The sequence below is a fragment of the Echeneis naucrates genome, chromosome 6 (assembly GCF_900963305.1).
Source record: "Echeneis naucrates chromosome 6, fEcheNa1.1, whole genome shotgun sequence".
NCBI classification, from domain to species: Eukaryota; Metazoa; Chordata; class Actinopteri; order Carangiformes; family Echeneidae; genus Echeneis; species Echeneis naucrates.
Genome location: NC_042516.1, coordinates 3821815 through 3836104, shown reverse-complemented (window position 1 = coordinate 3836104; position 14290 = coordinate 3821815). Strand labels below are relative to the sequence as shown.

General features: G+C 39.0%; 1 protein-coding gene across 1 annotated transcript in view; it reads right to left on the bottom strand.

The window, feature by feature from the left end:
• Positions 1-13434, bottom strand: part of LOC115045579 (neurocalcin-delta A) — a 67408-nt gene extending 53974 nt beyond the window's left edge. Inside the window, exons 1-2 of the mRNA XM_029505338.1 lie at positions 13303-13434; positions 9663-9769 (exon numbers count right to left, since the gene is read on the bottom strand). The gene's annotated coding sequence lies outside the window, so the exon portion shown is untranslated. The remainder of the gene's footprint in view (positions 1-9662; positions 9770-13302) is intronic.
• Positions 13435-14290: the final 856 nt, after the last annotated feature.

Genomic DNA, 14290 nt, shown 5'->3' with positions numbered 1-14290 from the left:
AAAAATTTTTACATAACAAATGCACTTTTTGTTTAATACAACAAAAATGTTGTATAATAGTAGCAGTTTTTGCATTAATATGTTTTAAATCTGAAACTGAGTCACACCTTAATTGTCCATTTGACCATTTCATTTGTTTTTCTTCTCCCCCCTCATGACACACACTATAGGGTTTAATTATGAATGCTCATTTCAGCTAGGTTTTGTAAACTGTGAATATTTTATTTCATCACTTGAAAAGGAGCAGAGGCGATATACAATTATTCTAATGAGGATATGTTGCAATCAGATGTGACATAATGTGCCAAACACATTAGTGACTCCTGTGTTAAAAGACATAATTGCCAATAAGTTTGGCTGTAATGTAAGTGTAAATGTAATTTCTCTCCATATTATTTGTGCTAATGTAGATATTCTATGCCCATGTTTTCACAGAAATCTCACCTCAATAAAAGTTGATCAATAAGTTGAACTTGGTATTCATACAATCAACATATTTGATATTGTGGATGCCCGTGAAGTCAGTTGTATACCCAGTTTTCACACTTGTCTGACAGTAACAGGCGCTCCAGCCACCATAGAATTCTCACATAGTGGGAAACCCCCGCACTAATTCAGGGCATCCCTGTGGACTCTTGGCCAGGCAGGGTATGAAACCAAACCTGTCAGTGAAGCTCAAAAACACCTCCCAGGTCTCCCAACACAACCCTGCAGAGAGTAATACTACCACTGACAATCTGTTTGGCCTTGGTGAAGGTGTGTCATTGTGTAGCTGGCAAGGAAAAAGGACTGTGTGATTTAAGGGTGCCATGGTGGCATGCATTTCTTAGCACTAGTGTCCGAGAGTGCTACTTCCTGTCTTTGGTCTATTTCACCCACGTGTTAAATTTCTGTTTCTGCATCGCCCTGCATTCATCTATTTCAGTCTAGATATGGTACCTCAGAGTGATGCTCAGCAGCTGTTCTACAAGATTACACACATTTGATTTAAAACAACTACTGCCTGCTGTATGTCTGTGTGTGAATTGTTTGATTTTATAACTTAGAGCTAATGAAAACTCAGTATTTCAGAAAATTTTAATATTACTTCAGACCAATTAAAAATGGATGGATGGATAGATAGATAGGTAGATAGATTGTTAAATGTTGGACTACTGAAAAGTATGAACATGCACAGAACTCAATAATTAGTCAGGGCTCCTTTTAGATGAATTACTGCAGCAATGCAGTGTGGCATGGAGGCGATCACTGTGGCACTGCTGAGGTGTTTTGGACGCCCAGGTGCTCTGATTCAAATTTATTGTTTCAATTTATCGAGATGCACATGTATAACTTTAGCTATGGTTACACTAGGGCTGGACAATAATTCAATATCAATATATATTACAATAGAAAATGTTTCAATAATGGTGATATGGGATTTAAACACTTTTCTGATATTTTGATATCTATATTATTTATGTATCTGTCACTGACTACAGTTCATTACAGAGTGATGATGAGCAAAAAGCAGAAAACACAACAGGCATGCAGTCAGCGCTCACCAGTAGTAGGCTCGGCTCCAAAGCGGTGAGTTTTGGCTGCTAAATGTTTACCTCTGGCTTCAATTTAAATGTCATAATAAAGCAGATGGAATAGTTGATAAGAGAAAAGAGACCAATACAGTAGGGTGGAAAAAAAAAAATATATATATATCAGTGATCCTGTCCTGTTCCACTATTTTTATCTCTCACACAGTAAACAGCCAACACTCAGCTAACCACTGGTGGAACTTCATGACTAAGCCACCTGACATTTAGCTAAACGTTGGTCCAACATTTATAATTTTGCTGTGGTGAATTGTATTGAGGAGGATTGTTTCATGTCAAGTGGGAACAAAGTCTGATAATTATATAGACTGAGGGCTTCCTAATATAGCCCTGGTGTGGACACATAACAGTAGACATGCAAAAGTCATCATTTAGTATGGAATCCACACTGTGCTGGTCTGTGTGAAGCTACATAGGAGCAGAGACAGAGATCACTTCTGCCCATTAAGACAGTTCACACATGGATGCACTTTGCATGTTGCCCACTGGGGTGGATAGATGTTCCACTCTAACTTTAAGCACCTGGGTTATGTTGAAAGACATTTCTACCAAGAGCACTTCAGTGGGCCTTTCTGTATTTGGTCAGGGGTCATTTAGTTTACCTCTTAACACATGCACAGTGCATCTTTTGGCTATTGGGGCTTGTTTTCATGGTGGGATTGTGCCAGGACAGCTTACACAAATGGAAGAAAATCCTACTTCACCACTGATTATTTTCTCATAAACTGCAGATAAATTTGTTTATTTTATTTAGTAATGGTTAAAAAATGTATGTGAGCAACATGAAAATGCTTTCATGATGCCAGTTGCATCTTTCATGTTCCAATATATGGTCCCATGTGTGATTTTTTGCTAAATTCCTGAGAGGCAAAATGAAAAGCCAGCTGATCACTGCACATTTTCAGGCCATCTATTGATGATGCTCAAAATAGTTGTTTACTATCAAAGTGATGAGAAGCAGTTGTGTAACAAATGAAAAAAGGACAGTTAGCGAGAGAGGTACAACCCTTGGCTGCCCCTCACATCTACATAGCAGGGCAGGTGTGGAGCAAACTCAGAAGAGTTGCAGAAATTGACAGACACATTAGAAACGGAGGTGTTTCTGAAGGTATGTGACCAAAATGAAGTAGGTCAGAAAGAGTATGAAGCCAGTTTACAGTAGCCACAGCACTGACACATAAATACCTTTTAGATTGACTTCAGTTGCAAAGAGTCACCTTTAAACAAAATGTGCAAACACTCTGCAACATATCCAATTTTTTTAAGCTGTGTTTCTGTTCACCTGAGATGTGCTTGTCTAATATGTCTCTGTGCTGTGTTAAAGTTTCCTCCAAGGGAAATATTTGGCTCATTAGTGAGTAGATGCTCCATAATCTTCACTGACCTGTTGCTAACTGTGTCTATTTGCTGTTTGATGCTGTACAGGGAGAATACAGTCGGTTGTTGAGTGAAAGGGAACCAAGTAAGTGAAGCTGAATGTGACAAAACAAAAACAAAGTGCTCAGACAAATTAAAGACCTTTTTAGAGCTGAGGGGGAAATGCAATGGGGGTCGTTTTTTGACCCCTTTCACATACAGTACAAAAGTACTGTTCTACCTATTTTAACATAATATAGAAGGTGGGTGACAAAATAATCCACACTCATAGGTCCATAATGACAAATAATGTTCAAATAACATTACTCATAGCTTTCATAATTGGATAGAGCTGGATCAGGTGTTTTGTGGTCTCAGTGATGGATCACATTGTTACTCAGGTTTATCCAGAACTTCAGTTCATCAGTAAGCTACAGCACCAACTCTCAATTTATTTCATTCACTCATAATAATTGTGGATGCGTTTTTAGTTCGCCTCAGCCCATGAAACTCATCACACAATTATTACACTGTTGGTCTCAATCATCCTATCAGGGAGGAGTGTACACCTGACATTTGAGTGAGAGACCACAGAGAGCTGTGGTTTCTAGGCCCACTAACAGACGGGGCAGAAAAATATGCAGCAAAAATGGGTAAATACTCCTTGAAGTATATGTGAGCAAATGAAAAAAGACGTTGATGGAAAAGAGCTATAAAGCATAACTGTAGAGCTGCAACATAACAGCATTATGATTTTACATGGTGTGGGGCTTTTAGGAAGCTCTATTAGAAATCAGAAACTCTTTATTGTCATTGCACAAGTGCAATGAATTGAGGTAGGAGCTCTACAGATTCAGTGCATTTTAAGTATGAAATTAAAAACAAAACTATAACAATATATAATATAAACTATACAAATTTCCACTATTTACAATTATTCAATATAGTGCTACAGAAAGGAAAAGACAGGATATTAGCTTATACAGTTGTATGTTGCACATTTTGGTATTGTGAATGTTAAAGTGCTCAGATTTGTGCAGCATTTAGTGCAGGGGAAGCTCTGGGAAAGAACTCCACACCCTTACAGACAAACACACTACTGACAGCATCCATAGTCAGTGCCTGACATTCATCCCTTCCTGTGGTCACCTTTCATAAAACTGTAGAAATATCTGTATATCCTGTTAAGATTGTACATAAATAAGTTCAGTGAGGTGAAAACCACTTTATATTGTACACTGTAAAAAAAAAAAAAAAAAGCTGGCTGTGTATTAGATTGTCAACCACTAATATGGGCACAGAGCTTCAGACTGCAGTAGTCTGTCCTCAAGTTTAATGACAGCAATAATTATGATCTAACACATCAGACATAGCAGTGCTGACACCCAGGTCAAACAATGGCATCTGACCAAACATGACGCCAGGTGATAGTCATTTGTGGACTGCAGACTCAGTCTGACATGCATGACACATAAGCTGCTTCTCCTTCTGTAATGTGCTTTCAATCCTGGTGTGCAAAATGAAAATCTTTATGAACTATATTTCACTACAATGTTATGCCATTGATCACACACATTCTTCTGAAGAGCTCTTCTTCTACCATTATTTTCCAGCATTGTCCTTTTTTTGTCTTTTATTAAGCAAAAGACAAAAATTACTCTACTTTCTTACTTTTTATTTGCTACCCTACAGTGTATAGGACAGAAATTAATTGGAAATTCTTAGTTTTATTTATTTTCTGCCATTTAATAATTAATAAAAGTAATTAGGAGCGCACAAAAGGAAATTAAACCCACTCCACTAATGAACCAAAAGCTTTTGAATTTTGAAATTTGAGAAATTCAGTTGTCCCGGTAAAGCTTGTCCAGGTTCTCATCCATGTCACAGCTTATTACAGCATTGAGCCTGAGGACCCAATAGAGAATTTTGAGAAAGTTAAATCACTATCAACATCCATCCATCCATCTTCTACCACTTTAGTGTTTCCGGGTCTTGGGGTGCTAGAGCCAATCCCAGCCGACCTTCTGGGCGAGGGGCAGAGTACACTCTGGACAGGTTACCAGTCCATCACAGGGCAAACACACAGAGACAGACAGAGACAAACAACCACTCACACTCAGACCTACGGACAATTTACAGTAACCAACTAACCTAAAGATGATGTCTTTGGACGGTGGGAGGAAACCCACGCAGGCACAGGGAGAAAATGCGAACTCCACACAGAAAGGCCCCAGGCTGGGAACTGAACCTGTGAATTTCTTAGTGGGGCAACAGCTCTAACCACTATGCCACGATGCTGCCCCACTGGCAACATATTTTACCAATTTCATAAATTGTCTAAAAAGATCTTAAACATGAGATTAAAGAATACACTGACCAGGAAGAGGCAACAAGTAGATACAGTGATATGCCTCACTCATTTATACATTTGTAAACAACAATATTCAGGATGGAGCTATTGAGCGGGATGAGATAACAGTGAGCCAGCTGTGATGAGCTAGTAAAGTAACTGACAGAACCAGCAAAAATATCTTGGTAGTTTTGACAGTCCTCCTAGATCTGAGCTGGTAGTCCGCAATGTACAGTCTTTTTCAAGCCAACCATAGTCCCTTCAGAGGAGCAAACAGGAGTATCCCTTTTGCCTGATTGCCTTTGAACAGTATAACAAGAGGGACTCACATGCACACGTACGTGCACCAACATCCACTCGCTACCAGACCGGCTACTAAAACAAAGAAGTGATAAACTTTGATGAAAATACAGTGAGGGGTTGTGACTTCATTGTCTGCTCATGACCCCATAGATAGACTATATCTTTAGACAGAATATGTAACAGAATAATACATTTGCCAAATCTACATTCCTGGGGGCTAAATGAGCACTGAATTGACACTGATATGATGTGCTGTCAATATGTTGTAATTTCTCCCAAAGCATACATCAGGGACAGTGTTTGAAAACAGTGATCTCATCAAAAAAGATACTTGGCTCCAGCCCCTAGCTATTTTCCTATTTCCAGCCCTGGCAATAAAATAAATAATGAAGTACATTTGTGTTTAAACTGAGGATGATGGCATTCATTTACACAGCAGTGCACAAAAAATGACACAATGTAACAAGGGGGGGGGGTGCTTTCCCAAGTTTGTTGCAGTTTTGGGGGTAAACACCACAGACTGTAGAAAAGTCTGGTCTGGGTGTAGTGACAGTGAATAAACTGTGATGACATTTCCATCACTTGGGGTCTGAAGGCTACAATGGATGAGTATGGGGAAGGCATATTTTTGAAATTTTACAAAACTGACTGGCATGAAACATTAGCAAGCTGCACTGCAAGACAAACACAACAGGCACAAATGATCCATCTGTGAATGGACGGAGTGAGGGGGCGTAGTGTGTCAGGTTCTCCTGTGGGCAGCACATAATGTTCCCTTGTTCAAGCTGTCACTGCTGTGTCTCTGTGAAGCATGAGGCTGACAGCTAATGATCCTGTTTGGTCCCTGCCACCATTTGAGCGGAGCAGGGGGATGGGGATGACTGCAGGGCTCTGTTACACTATGAGCCTGTGAAGATGCTGTTATATTTGTCTGTGTGCTGGTGTGTCGAGGATATTTCATGAAGGACACACGACCTTCATGAAATATCCTTTCAAATTTTGTTCAATTTGACAATATTCAGAAATATTGTCAAACTGATATTTAGACAAGAAAAAGGCTAGTTTTCCTCTTTATGGTACCCACTTGAGGTATAGATTAAACTTTTTAAAAAGGAACATAGTGTAAATGTGCTTCCTATATCTTGACAGAAATAAGTCAGTACCGTTTTCTGAAATTTAACCTGTTACTCTTTAATCACCTTTGGGAGAAATAAGGAGCGAAAAATATACCAAGGTTTTTGGAGGAATCTAAATCTTACATCCTCTGGTCTTCAGTTTTTAATGGTTAATATGTATTATATGTACAGTATAATATGTTTAATATGGCAGATGCAGACAAAATCAAACAGACAAACAACATATCTGTCTGAAATTTGAATCATGTTATAGTAAGTGGGGGGGTCATTCTGTCTTGGAATAGTTGAGTCCTCTGTTTCAATGAGAAATGCCAAAAATTCCAACTTTTCCTGTTGGGAAAACAGAGTGACACATGTAGAAACAATTTCCCACACTGTCCTTGATAAGGAAAACGAGCTAAAGAAAACCAAACACCCAACATACCAGTGGTGACACCATGTCAGCTCTGGCTAAATTCCTGCATGTTCATTGCATCATTGCAGCTCTCATCTTGCTCACTGCTGGAATTTGTTTTTGCCATCCACTCACAGTCATAATGATTTCATCCTTGTCCGAGATATGGAGATCACTGCCTCTTCCTTGCTGAGGCCAGGGGTGTCATAAAAGTTACACCTATCACAGTAATTAGACTGAATGAGAAATTTGGCTAGACAACATAGAATGGGATAGAATAAATATATAAAGAACATGCAATTAGGAGTTTTTCCAAAACTGCAGCTACTCTGAATGGAAGCAAAGTCAAGCCACACTATTGTCGTGACATCTGCTTCCTCATTATCATCAGCAACAAATTAATATAATATTATTGTGTTTGGCCGCTCAATGGTAAGAAAAGATTTACACTACGAACATTTTTATCCCTCTATCATCCATCTCCACTAGTGATGGGAATTCCGGCTCTGTTTAGAAAGCCGGTTCTTTTGTCATGGCTCACTAAAAAGAGACGGCTGTTTCGGCTCTCAAGTGGCTCCTCAGATTTTTTGTTGCTTAAATTAATTTATTACCATAAATTATGTAAAAGTATATGTAATATGTATACATTATATCAAATGTTTATTATTTATATAGCTTACTTTAGCTTATTCTACTACAAAAAAATAAATATGTATAAACAAGTACAAAAACAAAGACCCTTCTCAATTAGACAAAAGTTTGGTGTGAAACAACCATAAATACAAAAAGAACAAAATAAAAACAATAATAATGAATAAGTGGGCAGCATGGCGGCTTAGTGGCTATCGCTGTCGCCCTACAATGAGAAGTCCACAGGTTCAGTTCCCGGCTTGGGTCCTTTCTGTTTGCATGTTCTCCCCGGGTCTGCGTGGGTTTCCTCCCACCATCCAAAGACATGTATGTATAGGTTAACTGGAGACTCTAAATTGACCGTAGGTGTGAATGTGAGTGAGTGTTTGTCCTTGTGTGTTGGCCATGCGATGGACTGGCAGATGTGGCCACAATACACAGTCTCCGTGCCACCTCACGTGCAAGGTGTGCGTGGACTGAAGCCTTGGTCACCCATTCTGCCTTTGCTCGATCAATGAAACTGAAATGCATAAAAATTAGCTTCTTTCCCTGCGGCTCATTTTCAATTCCCACCTGTTTCCAGCATCTCTGTGTGGGTGTGCTAGTGACCGTTCTCTCTCTGTGCTGTGTGTAGCCCCCGCCCTTCCCCCTCATGCTCGGTGCTCATGGAGCTGACCAATCATGTGGGGCTTGAACAGAAAAAACATGAAGCGAGTCCGAGCCAGGCAGGATCCGGTTCCCATCGTTCATTTCAAAGAGCCAGCTCTAAGAGCCATATCGTTCGCGACCAACACATCACTAATCTCCACACTGCTGACTCTGAAAAGAGTTCCAGAGAACTCGACACTCTCCCAGCATGTGTTGGGCAGGAAGCTGATGTTCAATACACATCACATTCATCTACAGTAAACCAACTTAAACTGCATGTTCTTGAACTGCGACAAGAAACAGCTACCAGCTTCAGCTCTGGGAACACAGTGTTTAAACATTGTGCTCCCCAAAGTATTTACAATAACAAATGCATTATGTCACAATGCATATTAAGAGAAAGCAATGTGATGAAATACTGTTGGCACTTAATCTATTTATGTAGCACCTTTAACACTAGCATGCAGCTTAAAGTTCTCCACAGAGCAATAAAAAAGCAATAAAACAACATTAACATAAAATAAACATCAGGGATTTAAATAGATATGAAAAGCAATGATGAACTGAAGACAGCTATAACTTTAAATTAAAAGCCAGGAAAAAAAAACAACTGAAAATACAGAACATGCTTTTCAATGTAATGAAAGTAATGATTTTTTTGTTTTGCACAGTTAAGGGGTGTCAAAACAGAAAGTGGGACTGAATTTTTATGAGACAGTTAAGGAATATGTCAAGTTAAAGCTAGCTGTTGCTTTGATTAAATAATTTTCACAGCAGTGAGACCCAGATGTTGTGAATTCAGTCTCCTCGTGTATTGTGACGAACAATGTGATTTCAGCCACTGTTCATTTTTGTACCTCATCAGAAAAAGAACATTTCAAATGTTGATGTTCTGTATTTGTGTAAAAGACACCAAGCAATGAAAAAGAGTTGAAAATCTGTTTTCTGCTTGTTGAACGGATTATTTAATGCTTGTACTTACCAGCCCATATTTCCTTTTATTGCACTTAAAACAATGTCAGTTGCAGAAACAGTTGTCATCAATTCTTATAACATTTGAGATTATATATACTCTGGCAGCAACAATGATGCATCAATTTGAAATATTGTTATTAATGCATATTCAGTGTTGACGTGGTGGGCAAGATGAAAGCATCCCTAGTCTAATGTCCTCCAATAAATTGAATCCAGTTATTATGGACAATATCTTTTAATACCAGAATGATTAATTCAATAGCTTCAGTTCTGTCACTCACCAGGTAGAAGGCGTTGACACCTGCAGCACAGGAGAGTGGCTTGGCAGAGCTGGTTTTATAATGTCTTTCCTTATCACCCAATGAGCTTCACTGAAAATTAACAGCACCTGAACAGGAAAATGCAGTACAAGTACAATCATCACAATTACAATCAGTAAAATCATACTTTTCAATTTACCAGTAAAACAACCAGTGTGTGTGACAGGCAATATTATATAATATATGCTTAATATATGTTTAAATGTGTGCACACAGATGTCCACACATTGTGCATATTGAGTTAATAGGTAGTTGATGGTGTCACTTCCTGAGGTCCAGATGAGCGTGAGCTGTGTGTTACAGCATCACTGATCTGCAGACCCAACAGAAGTGTGAGGTCAGCTTTGAATTCACAGTTCAACTTTAGAGGTTAGAAGAATCAATGACTCACAGCAGACCTCAGACAATGTTACTGTACAACTGGCTCTTATCACGACCACTCTATTACAACTTCTCAGACACTAACTGACCACTGGACTACATGCTTTGTTGTGTTATTTAACAGAAATATTCAACATGTTTAACAAGCCTTCATTCATATACATAAAAGCTAGACATGATGTGCAAGAGTGGTTCACCAGCATCATTAGCAGCAGCAGCTATCATAGTGTTACTTGCACATAGGAACATAATTGACATGTAGTATGGAGTTTAGCCAGTGAAAAATAGTGGTGTTACATGTGCTAAGACTATGTGCTCTGAGTCTCATCTTCCCAGTCTTGACTGGAAGCCAATACTTACTCAGTTATGCCAGCTATGAGCTAAGGGTAAATGTATCGTATTCCCATGGTGTTGAATACACACATTACTTTAAAAATTTTACTTCATCTATCAATAAACTCAAAAACAGAGAGTGTTGCTGATTTCAGCTGTCAGGAAAACCAGTCTGCATGATGATATTAAATGAACTCCAAATGCCGACTCATCTGTCACTGTACATCAAATAAGCTTAGGAGATAAGGTGAGAAATGTGCTTTGCACACCCAGCAGCTGCTACCACGGCTTTCCTGTTATTAATCTACACATGCCAACACCTCTAACACCTCTGATACTGTTACCAGATGCTTAACCTTTCTTGAGCAACAACAACAACAATAATAATGATCACACTGGCTATGAAATTCTAAGAACCCGTAAAGCCAGTATAATTTAAATAAGCTAAAATAATGACAGAGGTTCTCAGGACACTTTTTTCTATGGAGATGTGCTGATGTCACTGTTGAATGGAAATGACCTAAGATTTACACTAACATTGTGTTAAAACACACTGCCTATGTCAGGTTGTCAATAAAGGTGTAGTCAGTAAGTGTATAGCATTCATATAAACAATAGCGTCCATCTACCAGAGGTCTGACTAACAAACATTTGAGCTGTCTGGATGTAATTCACATGCTGGAATCATTATTTCATTTTCATCTAAAACTCAGCTTTAAACTTTTTAAATCAGTTTTCAAGTTAAAATTCCAAAGTGTCTTTCAGTTTCTAAGATGAGACTAACCCTGCTCTTAACTGTTTTACATTTCAGTACACCCAAATGTCTGGGGTGATTGTGATGAACCATTTTCAGTTTTATAGGCAAGACAAGTTTATTTCTAGAGCAAATTTTTGTGCATTTAATGTGCTTAACAGATATAAAGGAAGCATAAAAATAGAAGTAATGACACATTAAGAGAACAGTATAAAACAAACTTTAAAGTAGATGATAAGAAAAGTTTTGTGTCAATAAAGGGGATGACTCAAAGGTCAAATGAACTCAGTTTTACTTTTCCTTTCAGTTGTAGTTATGGTTGGGCTGAATTATTTTAATTCGATTTGATCCATGGGGAGCTGGTTCCACCAATGAACAGCACAGTGGCTGAAAGAGAGATGGATGGATGGATAGATACTTTATTGATCTCCAAGAGAAATTCACATAGGTTCATATGCATCAAACATTTAAGAAACATTTTAGGGCCCACACTTTTCAGTGCCAGGAATTCAAAACTTTATATAACTGGAAATCAGGGCAAAGACCTGAGAACTCTGCAATACACAGGGTGTCCATAAAATCTCTTTACATTTAAAAAAATGTTAACCCTAACCCTAACCCTGTTGATGAAATAGGTAGTGGTAAATGCCCTAACCCTAACCCTAGGAAGGGATGACCCGATTCCCTGGCCACCTCGTTCACCAGATATTACTCCCCTGGACTTCTTTCTGTGGGGGTATGTTAAAGATATCATGTATTGTGCAAAGATACGGGACATCACTGACCTAAAGCAAAAGATCACTGATGCCATTGCGACCATTGATGAGGCGATGCTACAGCAAACATGGCAAGAAATCGATTACCTTGTTGTGCTTTGTGCAACTAATGGTGCTCATGTAAAGGTGTATTAAATGAGGCAAAAAAACTTCAATATCTACTCCTCCTTTTGGAATTATTTCGACATATTTGTCTGCTCATTTGCTTTAGTAATAATGTTTTTAATTTCTAAAAAGAGACTTTATGGACACCCTGTACTTTATTTTTCTTTATCAGCCAAATATTGAATTGATAATTTGAGAAACTGTTGAGTACCTCAACCTCAACCTCCCCTGAACCAAATAATAATAATAATAATAATAATAATAATAATAATAATAATACTGCACTTGTCATAGAGAGACTAAAAATAAATACACAGGATTCTTAAAGCTCATACTGCAAATGAAAACCTAAAAATGATGTACTTACTGATGGCCATTTTTATGATATAATTATTGTTATAATAGAATCAATATTGTGATCAGGGTACATAGAACAGGTTCAGAGCAGTAGAACGTGTCAGAGTGAAAATCTGTGCCCATATTAAAGCTCGATGCTGCAATGTGTGTAATACAAGCTGTTCAGATCATCGTCTTTAGCTGACACACAAACATACAAATGTACCTCCATGATCCCACTACTGTTTCTCTTTCGAGTTGTAATGTCAAACAGCACTTAATGGGAATGATTCACTAACTGATACTGATAAAAGTTGATGCCATAGTATTGATCAACAGTGATCAGTCTCCACCTTAGATTCATGATGTGCTGAAGACGAAGACAAGCTTTATCCTCTTACTGTTTCCTTGCTGAGTTTGACCCTGCAGGTAAACTCGTCTGACTTTTACTGCTCAAACTGTCCACACGGAGGAATCATTACCGCAGCACACAATCTCAGAACCGGCTCTGTGTCCGCAGCGGTGCGTGGCAGGCTGAGTTCACTCACCGAGCCCACCGGGGGAAACTCCCAATCAGACTAAGAGGAGAACAGCACTACGGCAGATGGAGCCGATGGAGCCAAGCTCTCGAACACGAAGATCTGGAGTGTAGGACAGCTCCACTAGCATAGCCGGCTAAGATGCTACTGTTTACACGTTTCACCAACGACCGGGCCACCGGGAAGACGGCTGGCTTCACACACAACCACCGGTTGAGTGTGTGGAGGCTGTTTAACCCACTGTTCACACTCTTAATCGGCTAAATTAAGACTACACCGATTACCACCACCGATCGCAGCTACAACAAAAGGGAGAGTCTTTAGAAAGAACACACACAGAAATCCTTCACAAAGTGAAGCCAAAACGGGAGACTCACCGCTTCGGTAAACATTCACCGGACGTGGCTCTTTAATGTGCCGGGAAATCGTGTACACGTGTACCCCCAACAAGTGTCAGTGTGTGGCTACTCATTCCAAAGATCGCTTACAAACAAAGATGTACAGCACCACAGAGGAAAGAGTGGCTCATCTTCCGCGTTGAAGATGTGTGTTCTGTCTGTACGCATGCGCTCTGTGGAGAAGCATGCAGTTGTGGGCAGATATTTTCTCTGACTCGATAGGGGACAGTTGCCTTTGCAGAAATTCATATTTGATTTCATATCCTGGAAGCAACATGTAACATACCCTCCTTGCTTTTGCTGTTAGAGCAAAAGCGGAGTGAGATTTCTGTCCTGCGCTGTCCACTGAGAGCCATAGCAAAGGATCCGTTTAAAAAAAAAAAAAAACGAGCCTGTGGCTCCATCTACAGAACAACAGGCAGGCTGAGCCATCTTCTTCAGCTTGTGAGCCTGTGAGCCCGAGATCGGAACCATGACCCCTGCTGCTTTGAATTTATTTAGATGGTCTCAGGGGATTTTTCTAATGTTTGCATTAAGGCGATTTTAAGCTCAAAAAGAGAACTGAAAATCACAGGAGGTGATAAACTATGACATTTGGTTTGAATAAAAAAATAACGAAGACAAAATACGTGAATATATAAAATGCGTGTCAGAGGCGTGAAGAACAGTGGTCACAAAGAGACCGTAGCTGAAACAGACGGAAATCATGTTTTAATAAGTCGAGTTAATACCCCGTCCGTTATTTTTCACCCAAAAATTGTTTTAGAAATTGTTTTAGATCTCTACTCCAGTGTGTTTTATTCACCATTACAGATGTACAGTTATGAGCCACAGTAACATCTCATTAATATACTGTTCAATCGGTCAAACATAATACATTAGGAGAACAGATGAAAATAGAAGTGCCATCTTATGCTTTACTTGACAGCTTGTTATAATATTTCGTATAATGGGAAGCAATGCTTAG